This window comes from Eutrema salsugineum, unplaced genomic scaffold, assembly GCF_000478725.1.
Source record: "Eutrema salsugineum unplaced genomic scaffold, Eutsalg1_0 scaffold_8, whole genome shotgun sequence".
Lineage (NCBI taxonomy): Eukaryota > Viridiplantae > Streptophyta > Magnoliopsida > Brassicales > Brassicaceae > Eutrema > Eutrema salsugineum.
The window spans coordinates 4331339-4340055 of record NW_006256414.1 but is presented as its reverse complement, the minus strand read 5'-3'; the positions used below and the strand labels follow the sequence as shown (position 1 = coordinate 4340055).

Below are 8717 nucleotides of genomic sequence, written 5' to 3'. Positions count from 1 at the left end.
TATGCTGAGATTTGTACCTTTGGCTGCCTGGGCTATGCATGAAAAGTTCGACGATCTAATGATAAGTTTGAAGACCGCAGCACAAGTTGCATATTTTTGGGATATTCGTTTGTAAAGAAAGGATGGTTGGTCCTTGATCTTCATACTGAGAAAACATTTGTTTCGCGTGACGTGATTTTTCACGAGGAATTTTCCCTTACTTGGATCATTTTCGATGACCAAGGATGTTATAACTCAGGAGGAGTCATCTCTTTTATCTATCGTTTCTGTGCAACACCCATCAGAGCATGTCGCTTCTTATACATCATTTGGAAACGATGAGAATACCGTGTTGATCGCCACCACTCATGTGTCGGTCGACACCACTCCTGTATCGGTCGCCACTACTACAGTGTTGGTCAACACCTCCTCTGATGCTCCTATGGACGAAGAAAATCTTGTGAATTTTCCACCTGATCCCAGCAAGATACCTGATATTTCTTCCGGCGTTGGTATTGCTGAAGCAGTTGAGGTTGCTGAACCACTTGGACGTGGTCATAGAGTTTCGAGACCACCAGTGCATCTCGAGAATTATGTTGTCTATGGCACAAAAGCAACTGATAAACTCTCTCGCGCCTCACCTTCATCAAACTCCACTCAAATGCCTTCAAGTAAGTGTTTACATCCTTTTTCAAATTTTGTCTCCCTTGACCATTTTTCATCTCTGCATAAAATGTTCTTGGGAGCAGTTAGTGCGTGTGACAAACCAAAGTCCTTTAAAGAAGCAATGAAGCACGAACACTGGCGCCTGACCTCAAAGGACGAGGTTCATGCATTAGAGTTGAATCGCACATGGGATGTTGTGGATTTACCTCTAGGTAAACACGCTATGGGGTACAAATGGGTGTTTAAGATTAAACTTAAATCAGACAGAACCCTGTAACGATATAAAGCTTGGCTCGTCGTTCTTGGGAATAGTCAAGAAGAAGGTACTGATTACGATTACGTTTGCCCCTGTAATTAAGATGACTACTGTTCATGTCTTCTTAAAAGTTGCAGCATCAAAGAACTGAGAACTTCACCAGATGGACGTGTGAAGTTCAGAAAATCTCGATGAGAAAATCGAAAAAATCGCTTTGTAGTCTTATCTAAGCCCGGTTTCACCTCAGCTGATAAGAATAAAGTGTGTAAGCTGAGAAAATCGCTTTGCAGTCTTAAACAGGCCCCACGATGCTGGTTTGCAAAGTTGTCTGCATCGCTATTGAAATTTGGTTTTGTGCAAAACAAGAAGGACTACTCTCTCTTCTCCTATCACCGAGGCACCTCTTGTATCTACGTACTGGTTTATGTGGACGATCTGGTAATAGGCGGTAATGAGTCAGCTCTTATCTCCAAATTAAAAGCTTATATGCACATGTTTTCATATGAAGGATCTTGGCGTGTTAAAGTATTTTTTGGGTTTGGAAATTTCTCGAAGAAAGGATGGTATCTATGTTTTACAGCAGAAATATGCTCTGGATATTATCTCTGAGTATGGTTTATCAGGTTCGCGACCGTACGATACACCACTTGAGAAAAATCACACGCTAGCCCGAGACGAAGGTGAATACTTTTACAATCCATTACGATACCGTCGACTTGTTGGACGATTGGTTTACCTGGCTTTCACGCGTTCTGATCTTAGCTATGCGGTTCACATACTTGCTCAATTTCTGAGAAAACCAAGGAAGAAACACTGGGATGCAGCGACTCCCGTAGTGAGATACCTTAAAGGTGCACCGGGAAGAGGTATCTTTCTCAACTCGAATCCGGATCTTCATATTTCTGCCTACTATGATTCCGACTGGTCATCTTGTCCAATTAGTTGGCGATCGCTCACTGGTTTTGCAGTTTTATTCGGTGATTCTCTGTCTCATGGAAGACGAAGAAGCAAAAGGTTGTCTCACATTCTTCCGCCGAAGTAGAGTATCGAGCGATGTCCTATAGGTTTTCGGAAATCCAATGGTTTTTACAGCTTCTCCCTGTGTTTAACATCAAGCACCCAAGCCAGTTTCATTCTATTGTGACAGCAAAACAGCTCTTGATATCCTTCGAAATCCAGTATTCCATGAACGCGCAAAACATATTGAAAATGATTGTCACATTATTCGTGATGCATTCCAGGCAGGCGAACTCGCACCAGCTCATGTTCGCACCAGAGAATAACTAGCAGACTTGTTTACTAAAGCTCTCGGCAGAGTTCAGTTTTCATATCTCCTTGGCAAAATGGGAGTTCGGGATCTACACTCGCCAACTTGAGGGGGAGTATGCGATAAGATTATGAGTTATGAAATATCCTGAAATATAGAATATTTACATATTCGTATTATTTTAAGCTTGAGGGCTAAGCAAGGCTACTATAATTGTAGTCAAACTTCTCATAATCAATAACACAATTCATTCAGCAATCTCTAATCTTGTCATTAACAAAAAAAATAGGTTATCTATATACTTATTTGTGTAGTGATTTGCTTACATATTGCGCTCACAACGAGTTTCACAGTCTTTCGCTTACGTGTCAGTTCCAGAATGAGTTTCGGCCGTAAAAAAGTCCGTTTAGCCCTATTTTCCAATTACGTGTCATTTTTTTATTGGTTCTTATCTGATGACGTGTAAACAAAAAACTTAAAACCAACCGATCTAAATTATTATGGTTTAATGCTTAATTCCGTACTGAATCAAACCGTTTTAAAAATGAGATAAAACCAAAATTTAGGGAAAACAAAAACAAAAACGTTTTTATAAAAAAAAAGAAATTTACCATCTATAATGTCTTCAAAATAAACAAAAATGTTTTTATAAAAAAAAAACTAGAAATTTATCATTTCTAATTTCTTCAAAATAAACAAAAAATCTATTAAAATAAACAAAAATGTTTTTATAAAAAAAAATAGAAATTTACCATTTCTAATGTCTTCGAAATAAACAAAAAATCTAACTAAAATGTTAACTAAAATCTAACGAAATTTAGGCTAGAATATCGCTAAATATCATAGTGTTTACGATTTCTTTTGTTTATAGGATTTTCGATTTCTTATAGTTTAGTATAAAGTGCCAGTTCCAGAATGAGTTTCGGCCGTAAAAAGACCGTTTAGCCCTATTTTCCAATTACATGTCATTTTTCTATTGGTTCTTATCTGATGACGTATAAAAAAAAAACTTAAAACCAACCGATCTAAATTATTATGGTTTAATGCTGAATTCCGTACTGAATCAAAGTGTTTTTAAAATGAGATAAAACAGAAATTTAGGGAAAACAAAAACAAAAACGTTTTTATAAGAAAAAATAGAAATTTACCATTTATAATGTCTTCGAAATAAGTTAAAAAATTTTATAAAAAAACTAGAAATTTATCATTTCTAATTTCTTCAAAATAAACAAAAACTCTATTAAAAAAAACAAAAACGTTTTTATAAAAAAAATAAAAATTTACCATTTCTAATGTCTTCCAAATAAACAAAAAACCTAACTAAAGTGTTAACTAAAATCTAAGGAAATTTAGGCTAGAATATCGCTAAATATTATAGTGTTTACGATTTCTTATGTTTATAGGATTTTCGATTTCTTATAGTTTAGTATAAATATCAGCCACTAATAAAAATATTTTTAAAAAAACCACAAAAATGTTTTAAAAAAAAAAATATGGAAACTATATCTCTTAGTGATTACCATTTTTATATTTCCAAAATTTACAAAAAACTAACAAAAATGTTAAAAGAAACAAAAATATAATCTATTTAAAAATTAATGAAATATCGTATGTAAACAATAAAAACAAAAAACAAAATTTAACAAAAAAAATCTAACAAATTTTTTTTTAAAAAAAAGTTTATATAGTTTTCGATTTCTTATAATTTAGTATAAATATCAACCACTTTTCTCTAATTCTTTCACAACTTTCAAAATTGTCTAACCTCTTCCTTCTTCTTCATTCGAACTAAAAATTCATGGAATCATCAGGTAAACATATACTAATATTTTTTTAAATAAGTATTCAATAAGAAATAACTTAAATCATATCGGTCTAAATTATATGGTTTAATAATTCACTTTATTGTCAATACTGTTTTTTATAATTAATAAAATTGATATCTAGTCGATTCTAACGAAAAAGTAAAAATCAAATAGTGGAATATCTAATAAAATGATGGTATTTGTGATGTCTAAAATATATAAAACAGTGATCAAAATCGAATAAGTTCGTACGGTATTTAAAAAATTATGTCTAAAATACATAGAATAATGTCAAAAGATCTCAAAACTATTTAAACTAAATTATTTGTATACTAATATGTTTTTATTTACTCTCTTTTATATTGTTTTCACGATATTATTTTCAAACATTAACATGCATAATAATTTAACAAACAAATATATTAAAAAATAAAAAATAAAAAAATAAATGAATCTAAACTACTATTAGATTTTCAAACAATTAAATAGAAAATTATATCAGTCCGCGCAAGCAGAGCCGTGCCTACAATGGAATGAAAAAGGCAATTGCCTAAGGCCACATCTTATATATTAAGTTTAGAGGCCACATTTACAAGTGCATTATAGTTTCTTTGGTTATTTGTCTGGTGCATATGTTTATTTTGTTCAATTTTGATCTTTGCACCATAAACGTATAAACATTTTTCACTAATTTATCTTAATACTACTGTATATTTGATTAGTGATTTTTTATATAACTTCATTGAAAGGACCACATTTTAAATTTAGCCTAAGACCTCTAAAATTTTAGGCACGGCACTGCGCGCAAGGCACGGAAAAGTTAACTAATATATACTCCCTCCGTTTCATAAAGAGTGTCGTTTTAAGGTTTTATTTTTGTTTCATAAAGAGTATCGTTTTATATTTTCAATGCAGAATTTAAAATAATATTCCAGTTTTGACCTCATTGATTTAATGTATTAATTAAAGAAAAAAAGTTATTTAATGTATTAATAAAGGGCAAAGTAGTATTTTTAATAGTTTTCTTAATAAATGTGAAAAATGTTAGAATGACACTCTTTGTGAAACGGAGGGAGTAATTTTCTTTTTTCATGTTTTCTTTAGTTCTTTCGAATTAAGATTTTGAAAAACTTTATAAATATACGGGTTTATGGGTGAAGAAGTAACAAAGACCCAATTTACAAAGCCTAAGAATAGAATATGGAGGATCAAAAGCAGACGAGTTTTACGTTTAAAATAGATAACTTCTCTGAGAAGGAATCTGTGATACCTTCTCCACAATTCTCAAGCGGCGGCTGCGAATGGTATAAAATAAAATATTATATGTGTTTTGTGTTTTGATTCTTAACTTATTGTCTAGATTATCCCTTCGTCAAAAAATAAAAAATAAAAGCACTTATCCCTCTAATTCAATAAATAATTTGTTTCGTTTAAAGCTAGATGTTATAAGATGTTCAACTTACAAACTGTGTAATTAAATCTGTTTTTTTTTCAGGTTTGTCAAAGTCTATCCCAAAGGATATCGTATTGATGATCACTTCTGTTCCTCTATGTCGCGAATTCTGAATCACTGCGACTTGGATGGAAAAGGCGAGCTAGTTATTCATTCGTTCTGTTGAATCAATCAGGCAAAGAGATTCACAGAACTAGTGGTAATTATCTTATCTTCCATGCATATATATGATTGATTGATTTAACCAAAAAAATATATATATGATTGATGAAGAAGAAAACTTAAATTAATCATTCTGTTTTTGTCTTACAGAATCATCGTGCATCTTGTTCTGCGCTCAGGTACAAGGATGGGGTTTTCCAAAGGCGGTGCCTCTTAAAAAGCTTCAAGAAAAAGGTTTTTTGGAGAAGAACAAACTGATCGTAAAAGTCCAAGTAAAAGTAATTGAAGTTGTTGATGAAGCACAAGTAACTGGGAAGGAGCTGTTAGATGTCAGAGGTTTCCAAGTTCTTTATTCTCAGGTATAACTAACTATTATGAAGATGAAACTTCTTCTTGTTGTTTTATTTTATTAATTATAAGAAGATTCTTGTTGACAGGCTATTCCAGTAAGTTGGATTTTCATGGAACACCCGGACATTGCAGTGAATTTCAAACCAAAGACCCAATTGGTGAAGACGACATACATGAATATCCTCCTCGGACTCATCGATACACTGAACAAAACTCCACATAGCTTATCCGAGACTGGGCTTAGCAATGCTCAGAACGAGTTGATTGATCTAACTGAAGCAGGCTTCAAGCTAGACTGGTTGAAGGAAAAGCTTGATAAAGTTTCCTTGGAGAGGAAGAAAGCAAATGCTGCTAGTACTCAAGTCCAAGAACTCGAGGAACAAATCAAGAATCTCAAAGCTGAACTGAACAAGGAGAAGGACAAATCTGCTGCTAAATTCCTGTCGCTGGAGCAGACGGTGTTAAACCTCAAAGCTGATTTGAACAAGAAGCTGAACAAAGAGAGAGTTCAACTAAAGCTTTTTCATTGGAGGAGACTGTTTGGAATCTCAGAGTTGAACTGAATAAGGAGAGGGTGCAAAGCTGCTCCTTCTGATAATTCATTTCGATTATTTTTTTCATTAAATAAGTCAGTTTTTGGTGTTTCTGAGGAGTAAGGACTAATTTTTTTTAGCATCTTTGCTGAAAAGTATGATATGGGTCTCAAAGCTAAGCGTTTGTGAATCTTTTGCACACTGTCGTCATACTCTGTCTCGTGCTTAGTTTCGCAATCATATGACTAATTAATTACGTTTCTTCTGTCCTCGACTCAAAACTGTTATTATAAAACTATAAACATATGTGCTTTTTAAAACAGAATGTTAAATTTTATTCAAAAGGAAACAAAAAAAAAACACTTTTTACAACTCTATTCTAACGTTTTGATGAAATTTTGAAGCATAAAAACACAAAGAGCTATAAGTTCCTTCTTCTAGCAAACCAAGTGCACAAGCCAAACCTCATATTTCCTTACACCCTCTCTTCGCAAAGTGCTGAGCCTATTGTGCATCATGATGTCTATCTTCTTTATTAGAAGCTCACTAGGTATTGGCTTCTCTCCATGCCTGCGGCTGTTCCTTTCGCACCAAATGGTGTGGATTAATTGATGCTTGGAAGACGTACATACCTCAGTATAAATGCGTTGTAAGGTGGGCGAGTTATACAGGTTAGCAGTTTCGACCACTTTGACGTAAATGCTGCTCCCATGAGTCCCTTAACGAGCTCTTCCCATACAGCCTTTGTATAAGGGCAAGTAAAGAGAATATCTTCCCGAATTTCCATTGTTTCATCGCAAAAGAGCAACTTGTGCTTATATTTATATTCCACTTCTGCATACGAGTGCCCGTTGAGAGCCTTTTTTGGCAGCTAACCAGGTCACAAATGAGTATTTAGGGGTGGCACTAGAGAACCAAATACTTTGAGAGGGGTCCCAATTGGCGTTCGGGTTTCTCAGCAAGTCCCCTGTTTCTTTTCTTCTCCAGAGTGGAATATCTTCTGTACCATTTAGTCTTCCTTGATGAGCCTTTCTGATCTCTTCTTCTACTTGTGTCAAAAACTGGTGCCTGTGCCGTTGGTATCTATTTCTGTCCATCACCTTCCCGAGAGTAGCATTGCTCTGTAAACTTATGTGTTATTATCCATTACTTAAACTTTTGTAAGTGGTTGTCTTTATTGATTTAAGAAGGAAAGAACAGAAAAGAATCTGTACTTTGACATTTGGTTTTTGGAATCTCAAAATATACGAGAATAAGTTGGTTGCCATTTAACTCCTATACTTCTGAATCCATTCGGAAACTCATTCTCTATATTACTTGCGTTGTAGAGATTCAGATAATCAATCGTAACACATATGAGTTTCGTTGTAAGATTTCACAACAGTATTTGTCAAACTTACTATTATCGATGTTTATATTCCCTTATCAACATAATAAGTCCTAAAAGGCTAAAACATATGAGTTTTTTTTTTTTTTTTGGTAATTGGACAGGGAGATGGAAGTCTCCCTGCTTTTTATTCAAAATAAAAGAAAATTACACTCGGACTTGCCTTGGAAACGCAGTTCCTTAAACACTTAAGTAAAGCTTACTTTACAAGACTCATATAAAACACTAGATTTTATTGTGTTAAGATTAAAATTAACTTCGCCACAACCAATTCAACCAATAAAATTTCCTAAACCGTATATATATCTAATAATATGGACGATTCAATCATATGTTACTATGTTAGGATGCCATATCAATCTTCTTTGCTGATTTCATAATTGAAGTAAAGACAACCACTTCTTCTAAATGTGCCTAAACCATACACAAAAAAGGTAACTCCTGAAAAAAATATTGAGCTAGACCCTCTTCTTTCCTTCGCCACCGGTACGTTAATAGCTGACCTACTCCTACCTACTGGATTGCTGGTAAAGAAAGGCATAGCCAATAGCATCTTCCATCCACTCCGGCTTAGCTTTCAACCAGTCCGCCTCATTATAGGTGAAAAACATCTAGTCGACATAAAGTCTGGCGTTTATCTGATGGTTACCCAAGCCCCTGAGAATGCTGCTTCTGCCCGCCCCCGAGGATCACCAAGCAGTTGTATCTATTTCCGAGGCGGTCAGTCCCATCCCGCACGCTGCTGGTGTGCTTCCTGCCCGCGAGGAAAGAAAGAAGAGCGACAAGGTTCAGTTCTAATTTGACTGTTTGCAGCATGGGAGCAAGTTTGGTTTAATAATAGTCTAAGGAAGATGGCAC

At 34.4% G+C, this 8717-nt stretch overlaps 1 pseudogene; it reads left to right on the top strand.

The window, feature by feature from the left end:
• Window positions 1-5173: 5173 nt before the first annotated feature.
• Window positions 5174-6502, top strand: LOC18009616 (annotated as a pseudogene).
• The last annotated feature ends 2215 nt before the right edge of the window (window positions 6503-8717 follow it).